Source organism: Petaurus breviceps, unplaced genomic scaffold, assembly GCF_028583685.1.
Source record: "Petaurus breviceps papuanus isolate PSGF00001 unplaced genomic scaffold, PetGlider_PUasm1.0 138, whole genome shotgun sequence".
Classification (NCBI taxonomy): Eukaryota; Metazoa; Chordata; class Mammalia; order Diprotodontia; family Petauridae; genus Petaurus; species Petaurus breviceps.
This window is the reverse complement of record NW_027185694.1, coordinates 16,446,316-16,460,658: the sequence shown is the minus strand read 5'-3', so window position 1 is coordinate 16,460,658 and position 14,343 is coordinate 16,446,316.

The following is a 14,343-nucleotide window of genomic DNA, read 5'->3' as shown; positions in this document are numbered from 1 at the left end:
TGATCTCAAAGGTTCCTTCCAATTCCAAGAGGCTGCATTTGATTCTATTTACCTTGGTCCAACAGAACATTTGTCATTTAGCTTTGGAACAAAGAATTCAATCTCTTCCTGCTCCAACAAACTGGCTTATCCCAGTTCTGACACTTGGAATGTCTTTCTGGATTTTTCATTTAGAATGTCAAAACTAAAATGCAGATTAGAGATCAACTAGTCGCATCGCATTTTACAAATTAGGAAACTGAGTACCAGAAAGGGAAAGTGATTTGCCCAAGTTACACAGATAATTTATAGCAGAGTTGGACCTACATCTCAGGTCTCCTGATTGCCAGAGCAGGGCTTTTTCCTTTATAGCATGGTTCTTACCTTTCTTAGCTGCAGCCTGATTGATCAGTAATAAAAGATCTAAATCAGATAGTGAGACATCTACTTCAGGCTGACACCTTAATTAGCTTCGTGACCTTGAGTCACAAAAATGGCCTTCTCTCTAGGACTCAATTTCTTCTGTAACATGATGAGATTGGACTAAAGGATCTTTAAGGTTCAGCTCCAATATATCTTATTTTCTATGTTCCAAAGTGCCTTCTAGCTCTAATATTTTGTGTTCTAAAGTTCTCCTTCTAGCTCTGACATTCTGTATTCTAACATCATTTCTTGCTCTGACACTACATTCAATGGTCTAGCATCTCACCCCTTTTCCTAGACATTAAATTCCAACCAAAAGTCTTTTCATCCTGACAAAGACTTATGGCCTGCAGAGGGGGCGATAACATTGCCTGGTGAAGGGAATTTTAGGCTGAGCCAGGGGGGCTGCCCAAGTACATAAACTGGCTGTTGATTCTCCTGAACAGGTTGCTTTGAACATAATTGTTATGAACAAAAGTCAACCACCCAATTCCAACTCTTCAAAGCTTTCAATTCTCTTCTTCTCAGGGGACTGAGAATCCTTGGTCTCTGACTCAGTGATAGCACTTGGCTATAGAAGAAAAAAAATTAAAACCAGTAACAGAGACCTTCTCTCTCACAATTTACTTTCCTTCTCAATAGGTTCAAGATGCTGAGTCCGTATAGAATGAATATTGTCTATATAGAATGTTAGAGATGGAAAAGACCTTAGAACATGGTGGGGTGAGAGATGGAAGGGCCTATGCATACACTCCCACCACTCCAGTAACCTAAGGGACAGTTCCAGCCCAGAGAGGATTGAGAAAATGCCCATTCCTTCTTCAGCACACCCTGCCCCTTTCACTGTAACTTTCAGCTATCCTCCAAATAAAGCATCCGAGCAAACTTCCCAAATGCTAAATGGAATAGGGAAGATTCTATTACACTAATATTCTCAATTAGAACCTTAGGGCCAATTTGGTCTATAGCATCTTCATGCCTGATGATTCCTCTATGCTGTGGTTACCATGTCTATATCTCCTGTTCTTTAATCTTGGTCATTCAATATTGTTGCCTGCCTAGATGAAAATCCCTTTCCCCTGTTACTCCTCCCAATATAGTCACACCAATCCTCCTCAGCTCTACCCTTTCCTAGTCTCTACCTTCCTACACCCCACTCCCATCTAAGGTTGTACACTCACCCCCTCATAAGTAATCCATTAGGGGCGGCTAGGTGGCCCAGTGAATATAGCACTGGCCCTGGAGTCAGGAGGACCTGAGTTCAAAGCCAGCCTCAGACACTTAACACAAATACTCACCGTGTGACCTTGAGCAAGTCACTTAACCCCAATTGCCCTCCAAAAAGCAAAAAAAAAAAAAAGTAATCCATTGCCAGATCTTGTCCTTTTAACCTTCACAGTATCTCTCCAATATATTCCTTCCTCTCCACTCAGACAGCTACAGAGAACGTCCTGGTACAGAACCTCATCACCTGCTCATTATTTCTAATATATCCTGTGTATCGCTTATTTGTACAATATTGTTTGTATGTCATTGTGAGGGTCAAATGAGATAATATGTGTAAAGTGCTCAGCAAATATTTGAGCACTACATAAATATTAACATAATTAATTAGCTAATTATATTGATATTCATATTAGTTGTCAACATCCTGATCCTTCATTTCAACCTCGTTGTAGGTCACATTTTTCCTGTTCAAGTCTTTTAGTGTATTGTTCTCATTCTCAATTTCCTTTCCTTCCTTCAATCCTTCATAAATTTCCTAGATTTGGAATTGGAAGGGACCTCAGATACATCTGGTCCAATCCCTTCATTTTACAAATAAGGAAAGTGATTCCCAGATAGAAGATCTGTTCAATACCAAATATGTCTTGATACCTCATAGGTAGCCCTTTTGTCAAAGTCCTGTCCTCCACTGTTGAATCTCTTACTTCCTTGTTCTACAGCAGTTCAACTGGCCTGCTATTCCCCAACACAGAGTTAGCCCTGCCATCTGCCTCTCTGATCCTACCCTCAAGGGTCCTACTCTATTGCTGATAGAGGAAGTCACAGAAATGTTAAATGGGTCCACTAGAAGTTCGTTCTATTTAACCTTTTATTCATGTCTAATTGATTCCCTATCACATTCCCCCAAACTACTGCTCTACTGCTTCTTCTCTATCTTCAAACCTCCATTTCCACCCCTGTCCCCCTCTCCGTCAGCGGTTGAACTCACCTCCCACTAGAACATAGCAAATACTTAATATTTGTTGAATTAATGAATGAATGACTTTATTGAGAAGATATCCACTCTCATCATGAGCTTCCTCAGGTGAGTTTTCAGATCTCAAAACTTCTCTTCATTCATTATCTTCTCTGTTTCAGATGCAAAAATTGAGGTGGCCATTCTCCTTGTCAAGACTACACCTTCTATTCGTACCCTTTGGTCCCTAACTCATCTCCTGTGGGACCTTAATCCATGAATCATTTTTCCTTCTCTTTTTTCAATCTCCTGTCCTGGCTCATAGATCTAGAACTGGAAAGTTATCAGAAGACATCTGGTTCAATCCTGTCATTTTACAGATGAGGAAACTGGTGCCTAAGGATAGTAAGTGACTTTCCCAAGGTCATACAAGTAGTAAGCACCAAAAATGGAATTTCAAAGGAATTTGAGTGTGTGTGTGTGTGTGTGTGCATATACTTATTTGTATCTAATGGTAGCCATCTCTAGGGTGGGAGGGGAAGAAAATAATTTATGTGATAACTTCATGATATATTTAAAAGGAATAGCAAGTTGTACATAGAAGACTTGCAGTTTCGTGTACAATCATCTTTTTTATTATATTAAGTTATAGAAATGCTTGTTTTATTCTATCATTTTAAAATAAATAATTGTTAAATAAAAAAGGATCATAGAGCACAAAGGTACTTCAAGAGCCAACTAGGCCAATTGACTCATTTTACAAATGAGGAAACTGAGTCTCAAGAAGGTAAGTTGACTTGCCAAAGGTTATATATATAAGAGTTAAAGAGTAAGGTTTGAACCTACTTTCTCACATTCCAGAGCCAGCACTCTTTCCTTTATACATGTAAACCTAGATAGTGGTTTCACTTCTATCTTAAAAAAAAAAAATCCCTTTGCCATTCCCTCAAGCTATTATTCTGTATATCTCCTCCTCTTTAATGCTAACTCCCTAAAATGAGTAGACCACACTCACCACCTCATTACTTACTTGCTTCTCAACCCCTTGCCATCTGGCATCCAACCCCCCCTCACTTTCCCACCCCTATACCTGCTCTACTAACACTGCTTTCTTCAAGGTCATCAGAGACTTATTCATTGCCAGATCCAATGATCTTTTTTCTCAGACTTCATCCTTCTTGACCTTTCTGTAGGAGACTGATATTATTGACCTCAAAGAAGCAAAATCAAGAGAAACTCTGTGAATAAGCAAACAGCTCTTCCTCTGTTCCAAATATTTGCACTCAGCTGCCTACTCTGGAGAGTGAAATGGACAAAGAGGAAGTATACCTGATGGAAATAGGGAAATAGATGCACAAGACACCACAGATACTTTTGGAGGAGGGAGGCTGGGAAGAGAAGCAGCATTTCCAGGGGAAAGGGGGGCAAGCTCTAGAGCTGAGAATTTGACCAGAAAGAAGTGCCCCCAAGACCTATAAGTAGAAAGAAAATCTATACTCTCCTGACTTGTCCCAAAATACAGAATCAGAATCACAGAGTCTCAGAGTTGGAAGGGCTCTCAGAGGTCATCCATTTAACCCAGGCTTAAGTATTCCCCTCCACTATATACTCTATACAGAATGATACATATACATGTATGTGTATGTGCATATATAGTATATATAGATACATATATATTCATACACATATATGTATGTATTGGACATAGCCAATATGGGAATTTGCTTTACTTGAAAATGCGTATTTATTACAAGGGTTTTGTTTTTCCTTTTTCTCTTTTTTTAATTGGGGGGAGGAGATGGAAAGGAAAGGACATTTATTTTTCTTAATTAAAAAATAAAATTCAATTCTCAAAAAATGAAAGAGAGTTATATCTGCCCTTGAGAAATCAGGAAGACTAGGAAGACTTTGGAAACATATTGGCTGTGTGACCCTGGACATGTTTCTTTGCCTCTCAGTGCCCCTAGGCAACTCAGTAATTCTATCAATTGCAGCAAGAAGGAGCAATCTGCATTTCATAGAGGAAGTTCCTCAATGTTCGTTCCCCACACCAATATACTCACAAGTGGGTGTGGGGGGTATTCAGGAAGACAAGCACCTCTGATATGAGGGCTTGCTGAGCTCTTTTCAGGGCTGTTAATCCACTTTTTGTGTCCACCTGATTCTCCCAACTCTCACCTGAGGCTCCAAGAAGCTGTAACATGCAAAGCAGCCACATCCTGGCAAACCACCTAGATGGCAGATGGGTAACCAAGAGTCCTCGAACCCATTGATGAGTTAAGGGGATGTCTGCACCAAACACATGAAGACGTCCCCCTGGCAAACTGGGAGGATGAAAACATTTTGTTCCATTGGCCACACAGTGCTAAACAGGCACTGGGGAAGGCTTAGAGCTTAGTCAAACATTGAAGACTCCAAGGTCATCCACTGAATCCTGGGTCATTGCCAGTTATTTTGACTTTTGCTCTGCCTCCTAACTTCAATTACTCAAGAAGAGAGAGTGAGGTTGATCATTTAGTCCTCTTCAGAAACAAAGGATGAACAACAATACTCACAAGTCAAGTTTGGGTTTGGTTTTTTTTTTTTTTGAGACAGAGAGACCTCTCATGAAGGGGAACCCATTAGCTCCTCAGACAGCCCATTCCACTCAAATATCTCTGTTAGGAAATGTTTCCTTGCCTTGGATCAATTTCTTGTCTCTCTGAAACTTATTTTGTCCATTATTCTGTGTCCTGCTCAGAGGTGGCAACTTGAAGAAGTCTAATTCCTTTTTCACAGCAGTCTTCCAAAAAATGAGTATGGCAGATAGAAAGCTACAAAATCCACCTCCAAGCTGTTCATTCTCAGTTGCACACTTCTTGTTTCATCTATCAATCTTTGTATAGCATGATCTTAAAGAACCTCATCTTCCTAGATAACCTCTTATGGACCCATTCCTGTTTGTCAATTGTCTTTCCTAAAATGTGGCACCCAGAGCTGGAAAAATGCTCTCAATGTGCTATGACCAGAGCAGACTAGAGGAGGAATATAACCTCCCAGTTCCTGGACACTAGGTCTCTCTTAAAGTAACCCAAAATCACATTCATTTTTTTTTTTTGCTTTTTTTTTGGAGGGCACTTGGGGTTAAGTAACTTGCCCAGAGTCACACGACTAGTTTTTGTGTTAAGTGTCTGAGGCTGGATCCTAACCCAGGTCCTCCTGACTCCAGGGCTGGTGCTCTATTCACTGCACCACCTAGCCGCCTCCACATTCATTTTTAAGTTACAATGTGTGATACTTTGTGCATCTCCTACCCCTTGCCAGCTGCCCTTCATGTGTTGTCTTGACATATTAGAATGGAAGTCCCTTGAAGGCAGGGATTGTTTTGCTTGTTTGTATTTGTTTCCTCATCAATTAGCACAATGTCCTGTATATAGTTGGTGTTCATCCTTTGTTTTGAAGAAAAGCAATGACATCATGGGGTGATGACTTGTGCATGAATTGGACTAAAATGAGGCAGAGTTGCCCAAAGTCCTCAACCTCATTCTTTCTTCCTGAGTCATTGAAGTCCCATGACAGGGCAAAAGTCAAAATTACTAGCAATGGCCCAGGATGCAGTAGATGACCTTGGTGGCTTTGATGCTGACCAAGCTCTAAGCCCTCTACAATGCCTGCTTCCGCCGATTTTATGGCCACTACAACAAACTGTTCTCATCTGCCCATTCTGCCAGGCGGAAGTCTTCACATGCTTGGCGTAGGCATCACCCTAACTCACCAACGGGTTTAAGGCCTGTTGGTTACTCTCAACCTGATTTAACCCATCTGTTGTCTAGATAGTTGTGGCTACTGTGCATGCTACGGTTTCTTGGAGCCATAGGTAACAGTTGAGTGAATCAGGTGGAAACCAAAGGCCAATGAGTAGCATGAAAAGGGCTCAACAAATCTTCCATGCTAGAGGTGCTATTATGCCCCAAATACCCCATACACACCATATAGGCCCGGTATACAGCAAACATTTAATAAATGCTTTTTTATTCATCCATTCTTTTTTTCCTTATAAGCTATTGTCTATCTATGCCTGCCCTATCTTGTACTTATAAAACTAATTTTTGAAAATACAAATATAACATTCTACATCTATTTCTACTGAATTTCATCCCTTTAGATTCAGACCATTGCTGATAGCCTGCAGCAAGATCTTTTGGCATCCTGATTGTCATTCAGCACATGAGCAATCTTTCCCAGTTTTATGTCATCTGCAAACTTGTTAAATATGCCAAATATGCCTTCAATGAAAAAAAATTAAATAATGCAGGGTTCAAAACAGATCTTCAGGTCACCTCTGGTTGGCAAATGAAACAGGATCTGTTAGAAAGAAAAATGCTCAACCAAGATACAACTAGGGAGCTTCAGTCTAGGCAACCAAAGCATAACTTACCTGCTGCTTCTTGGATGCATTGACAAGAGAGATGCTATTCAGCTCTCCAAGGTGGAGTGTTGTGGACTCTGAGGCACATTTTGTCTGTAGAGTCAGGTCAAAGGGTTGCAGGATCAGAGCTTTAGAGCTGGAAGGGACCTCAGAGTCATCTAGTCCAACACCTTCATTTTACAGATTAGGAAACTGAGGCTCAGGGAGGTCACATGACTCAAAGTCACATGACTATTGCAAGTGGTAGAATTTCCATTCAACTCTAGGTACTCTAATGCTGAATCCCTTACTCCTTCCCCTGAATCATACTGCCTCTTATAGGGAAGGAAAGAAGAAGAGAAAAAGCATTTATTACATGCCTACTATATGCCAGGTACTTTGCCAAATGCTCTACAGATATCTCATTTGATCCTCACAACAACCCTGTGAACTAGGTGCCTATTATTACCTCAGTTTTACAGTTCAGAAAACAGGGGCAGACACAGATTGAGTGACTTGCCCAGTGTTACACAGCTAGTAAGTGTCCAAGTCTGGATTTGAACTCGAGTTTTCCTGACTCCAGTGCTCTATCCATTGCCTCTTGGTGCTGAATCTTGCCCCTTTGTCCTCTTCCATGTCAATACCCATAGACTACGAGGAAATAAGGTCGGGGCTGCTTTGGCTAACTTCCATGAGGGCTCCCTGGGGTAGGGAGGCTCCATCTGTTGAGAGGAGAAGGATGTAGAAGTTTCTATAGACTATTCATTTGGGAGAAGATCCAGTTGGCTAATGACATTTTCTGCTCTTGCCATTCTTCTTTGTCTCGATCCAGCCAGCTGTATCATGCTAGAAATATGTGCCTGGCTTAGAGATATATGTCTGTAGTGCCTACTCTCACCACGGTAGTCTGGGGTGGAAGAGAGGAGAGGCAAATAGCTGCATTTTAGCGTGGTTGCCAAGTCCCAAAGCCAAATGGGAACAATCTCATACAGGTCACAGACCACAGGCCATAGCCCCAAATTCACAGGCCACAACTCAACCCAGCCCAACTCAGTTCTCCACTGACAATTCCCAGCAATTCTCCCAACAGGCGCCTTGTGAGAAAAGACAATTAGCAGCTGTTCGTTGCAAAGCCTCTTGGAAAATGAAGGTAGAAATAGCTTTTCTTGTTATTGTTTATCTAGTCTACACACACGTGAGGCTAGCCACATATAAATGTTTATATAAAACTGTGCCAGAGCTTGGAATCATCAGCAGATCTGGCTCAAAACCAATTACTTTCTGTGATGAGTAATGAAGCATTCAAAAGACTATTCTCTCTAGGTAATTTGACTAAAATTAGGATGCGTTGCAACCAGGTAAGCAGTAGCGTCTTAGTCATATCCTCATGGTCCCAGGAGGCCAGATCCCAGGTCAGACAAAGGTAGCAGGAAGTGATCAGTAAGCTCTTCTCCCTACCCTCTTTAAGGAAGACATTCATGTTCCCTGTGGGGAACGACATTTTCCATAAGCCTGTGTGGTATGTAGAGCCAAACAGCATCCAACTCTCTCCCCACATACGTATACAGTTACACTTTCCATACCGTGACTTCTCCCATCCCAGTTTCAATATATCATGCATCAGCATAAGAAATTAAGTAAGAAGGGGTGGCCAGGTGGCTCGGCGAGTAAGAGCACTGGTTCCAGTGTCGGGATGACCTGGATCAAATCCGGGCTCAGATACTCAGCACCACCCCCAGAAATAACTGGCCGTGTAACCTTGAGCAAGTTACTTAACTCCGATTGCTTTAAAAAAAAAAAGAAAGAAATTAAGTAAGAATTTGGGGGGGGAGTTTTGTAGAAGCCACAGACAACATACAAAGGCCAGCAGACAACACAGAAAGTTTAGAAACTCAGAAATGCATAAATTATGTGTATAGTATATATATATATATATGCTATATATACTACAGTATATATGTGCTATATATGTACTATATACTATAATATATACTATATATTATAGTATAGAGAGGGAGAAATTTATTATATATTATAGTATAATATAAATAGTATATAATACTATACTATATTATAGTATACTATACTATACTATACTGTACTATGTATTATACTCTGTTATAGTACTATATGCCATAATATAGTATAGTATAATACATAGCATAGTATAATATCAACATATTTTATCTTTTAATACCATAATAATTCAGACTTCTTCTCTGGTATGAAGGGAGGACCAAAAAATTTTACACAGATTTTCCAGATTGCAAGGGGCACTGTGCCCTTAATCCCCATGATGTGGAAGCGATAACTGTACAGGTCTCAGAATAGAGGTTTTCAAAATGAGTGGAGGTTCTCAGAACAGCTTGGGGGACCCTGGAATGCTGGGGGAATAAGGATAAGGTAATGGCTGCTATGTCTGTTCCATTTCTGTGCTGGACTGCTAGGTGGCGCCATAGTGCATGGAGCATGGAGTCAGAAACACCTGCGTTCAAATGTGACCTCAGATACTGGAGTAGCGGTCTGACAGAGCAAGTCAGTTAATTTTTGTCTGCCTCTATTTCTTCAACTGTAAAACTGAGATACTAATAGCATCTGCCTCCCAAGAGTTGTTGGGAAGATCAAATGGGACAACATGAAAGGTCTTAGCACGGTGCCTAGCACACAGCAAGAGCTTAATAAATGCTTGTTTCCTTTCTTCCTAGTATTGGTGAGAGAAGCAAGAGGCATGGGCAAATAGATGCCTTCTTTTGGGACATGGGAACATGTGCTTTTATCCTATCAGGCTAAGAATATAAGGAGATCAGTCTAAGAAATAGAGTGAAAAACTGCCTACCATTTTCAGAAAAAAGGAGGAGAGGAGAGAAAGAGAAAAATTTGGAACTCAGAGTCTTGAAAAAAATGAATGCTAAAAATTGTCTGACATATAATTAGGGAAAAAATAAAATACTATTTAAAAAAGAAATAAAGTACAAACTCTAAAATGCAGCCCCTATTGCAGAGTTATGTGCCTGTGTCCCTCTCTGATTGTATACTGCTCCTGCTGTGATATGGAATTGGTCACATATACCACTGACCCAGATACAGGTGGGGAAAAGGTCCCTGAGACAACATTCCTGATCAATTTAACCCTTTATTGTTTACTTTGCCTTTTATTCCAAGTAAATATCTTTTCCCTTGAGAGGAGGTTGTATGTGACATTGGCCCTGTCAGGGAGAGTTTCAGAGAGGGGAAAGTGGGGACTTGGAGCATTAATTTGAGTCATTGTAAATTCTTCTGGTTTAGATAGCCAGAAATTACAGAAGAGAATTGTTACAGTTAAAACAGCTAAGCATAGGGACGAGGGAATGAACTAGTGTTTATTTAAATGCCTACTATTTGCCAAGCACTGCACTAAGCACTTTAAAAATATTACCTCACAGATTTTTGAGGTGGAAGGGGAATTTAGAGGTCATCTAGTTTAACTTTGATTTTATAGATGAGAAAACTGAGGCCCAGAAAGGTTAAGTGACTTCCCCAAGCTCTGACTCCAAATCTAGCACTCTTTAAATACTTTTAAATACGGTCAGTTTTATATGCTATGTAAGGCAGGCTACTTGATATAGAGAGTAAAACAGAGACAGAGGAGAAGGAGGAAGGGAGAGAGAGAGAAGAAGAAAAAGAAGAAGAAGGGGGAGGAGGAGGAACAGGAGGAGGAGGAGAAAAAGAAAAAGAGACACAGAGAGAGAAGAAAGACAATACATTTACTAATCACTATGTGCCCGATACTGTGCTGAGCAAATACAAATACAGTAACCCAGACAGAAGGGGAGGCCAGAAATTCTGTTGGTCATGGAAAGAACAGTGCCTCTACTCATCCCACTCATTTGAATGGAAAAGAAAAAGACTGTGAGTTGAGAAACTGAGGACTCTGAATCACACGAGCTCCTGGCAGTTTTTTGTGTAAGGATTCTCTAAAACTGATGCTGACCAGAGGTAATTCAACCATCATCAATTAAACAGAGTCATATGGCCTTCATGAATCTAAGTCAGACAGAGATGCACACCTTAGTAAACATTAGATGCAGATTTTTTTAAAAATTGATTTAAACTTGAAAGCATTAGATATCTGTGTGTCCCAAAGACATAGGCAACTGGGGTGAGGAATCTCCTTCTGGAGAGTAAAGCCATTCTAGCCAAACCTCTGAGAAACAGACAAACTCCTACTTTTGGGAGAGGAAAAAAGCCAGAAAGAGTTCTCTACTCCGATGACTGGGTGTGTTAAGGCTTTCTAAAAGAGCTGCAGCAGAAAGGGTCTATGACCTTTAAACTAAAAGCAATGGCATAACCATCATTTCGTAAGACAGAGAGATAGCACCCATTCTTCTATGGGGAAGAGATAGCACTCACCTCCAGAGCTGAAACTAGACATTGGAATCAGAGAGAAGCTACACAACCTTGTATCTAGTGTAGCTGCCTCTTACAACAAGAAGGAACCACAGGACCAGTCATGGTAGCTAGTATTTATTTGGTGCATTAAGATTCACAAAACACCTTATGATATTATCTCATTTGATCTTCACAATAACCCTGAGAGATAGGTAATTTTTATTTTATTTTTTTCTTTTTGGAGGGCAATTGGGGTTAAGGGACTTGCCCAAGGTCACACCTGCTAGTAAGTGTTAAGTGTCTGAGGCCAGATTGGAACTCAGGTCCTCCTGACTCCAGGGCCAGTGCTCTGTTCACTGTGCCACTTAGCCACCCCGAGATAGGTAATTTTTATTATTCTTATTTTACAGTGAATGAAACTGAGGTAGACTGTAGTTAAATGACTTGTCCAGGGTCACATAGCTAGCAAGGTTCTAAGGCTGGATTTGAAATCTGTTCTTCTTGTCTCCAGGTATAGAGCTTTGTCTCCTACAACACCAAGCTGCCACAATGTTCAGCCACAACCAGGGGAGACAAGCAGGGAACAGTACACCACAGAGAGTGTGTATCTGGCACAAGTGAAAACATGGAAATTCATCTGCAGTCATGTAGCATCAAAGGTAGGAGTTGACTCTTCATGCATTTGTTACAGCCATACGTGTTCCCATGTTTGCTCATACCCTCGGACTCACATGTTCCCTGTTTATGTGTCCACTCCTCTCACTGATGGTGTGTGGGTTCACAGAACAGCATGTCCCAGTTTTATAGCTCCTTTTCTCACAATGCTACTTTATCAAATACTTTTGCTTTGAGCTAACTGTGCCCACTAAAGATAAGTAGTACACTGATAGGGTTTTGTGAGCTGTGGTTTGGAGTGGATGTAGACCCTCCCCTCCAGTCCCTTGAACCTAAGGAAACCTTGTCTGAGTGACCCACAGAAAAAGTTGGAGGATGCCTCCCCAGATGCTTCCAAAATATACATTTATAGCAATATTTTAAAGAAACAAGCACCTAAATACCTCACTCATGAATTAAGTCCATCACTCATGAATCCTAATTATTATCAATCCCTGTTTCATAACCTGGATGAAATAGAAGGCTTCCTTTGAAGGAGGTAGGCTCAATTCCATAAATCGCAGTGTTGGGGCGATTTCTAAATGGGGTTGGAAAAGGAGGAATTTCTCTACCTCTTCCTCTCCTTCTGAAAGTGGTATCATCAAGACTAGCCAAGTTGCCAAGTTGTAGGGGGGGTGCTCTCCTTATGAAGGCAAAGTAATTAACTGACCTGTGAGTTCCATGGTCTATCCAGGGATGGGGAACCCTTGGCCTTGAGGCCACATGTGACCCTCCTTAAGTGCGATCCTTTGGCTGAATATCCAAAGTAATTTCAGTTGGATTCGGTCAAAGAGCCACACTTGAGGAACTAGAGGGCTACATGTGGCCTTGAGGCCAAGGGTTCCCCACCCCTAGTTCCATTTCAGTGACCTTCTTTCCTCCCTTTCATTCTCTTTTTATGTCTACACTTCTTGTGTTGCCCCTTCTGATGTCTCTTTTCCTCTTCCTTCTGCCTTTCCCCTCCCTCTCTTCTCTTATCCTTTTCTCCCCTCTAACTCTCTCACCCTTTCCTCTCCTGCCTCTTTCCTTTCCTCTCCCCTTCTTTCCCTTTCTCCCCTCCTCTCTCCTGTCCTCTCCTTTCCCACACCTTTCCTCTCCCTTGCCTCTTCTTATCTACAGTCCCCTCTCCTCCCTTTCTTTCATTTCCTCTATTCCCTCTCCTATTCTCTTTTTCCCTATGTCTCTGTTCCCCTCCTTCTCTCTCTCCTCTCCTTCTTTCCTTTCCTCCTTTCTTGTTCTGTCTTTACCTTTCATCCCCTTCTTTCTTTCCTCTTTCCAGTCCTGTCTTCTTTTTTCACTCATCTCCCCTTCCCCTCTGCTAGGGCTATCTTCACCCAGCCCAGCCTAAGGCCTCTGTACTCCTGAACAGGACACATTTTTTACATTCCTAAAATTTAAAAAAGAGAGAGAGTCAGCAAATGGGTAAAGGCGGGTAGAGGTGGAGAAATACTGTTTATTGAAAGTGAAAATCATATTTATTAAAAAAAATATGAGTTTTCCGTATCAGTGGAGAGAATATAGGAAGGTAGCTTTGAGAAGTCCCTCGTTCCCATAGCAGAAATCAAAAGGAGAGAACTTTGAAGTTCCTAAAAAGAATCCCTCAGAAATTAAATAACTGACTTTCTGTCCTCCCTCCCTCTCTTCCCTCCCCTCTGTACAAAGTGTGAATGAAACAACCTTTTCCTCTTTGGGCTGCTATTACACCTCCTTTCTCCCTCCCTTCCCTCCCTCCTCCCCCCCACCTTAGTAATTTCATTTTATAAGAAAAGCAATTCTATCGTCCCTGCTGTCTCTTCCCAGGCCACATGAAATGATAATAACACTACTTGGGCTTTTTCTAGAACCTTCCCAATAACAAATAGCTATCCAGCAGCCAGAAAGTGTAATGGTAATGTAATTTTGAATTTGAAGATCCCTTTGTGTTGGCAAAAGTAGCAGGTACTTAGCACTTAGTAATTGATCAAGCCTCTATTGGGGAAACAGAAGGTATGAACTCCTGTCTCCTGTTACTGATGTAACAGGAAGGGGTTGGCTGAAACAGGAAGCTAATGCTGTGTGTATATAAGGAAAGCCCCAGAGAGGCACAGTCAGGATTTTCTTGAGAACAAGCTACAGCTACAGAAGAATGGAGAACTGAGTCCTGAGAACTTGTGGTAGTGGAACGTCTTCCGAACAGGATCCCAGGAAACCAGAGCCCAGGTGACTGAGGAAGCATGACTGGGATGCTGAGACTTTGTTTGTTTGTGGCTTGGTTGAGCCTTGAATTCCCTGTAGCAGAAACGGTGAGGGATCTGACATGGACCAGATCCTGAGGATGTCAGTGTGGAGCAGGACCTGCCCAGAGGAACTG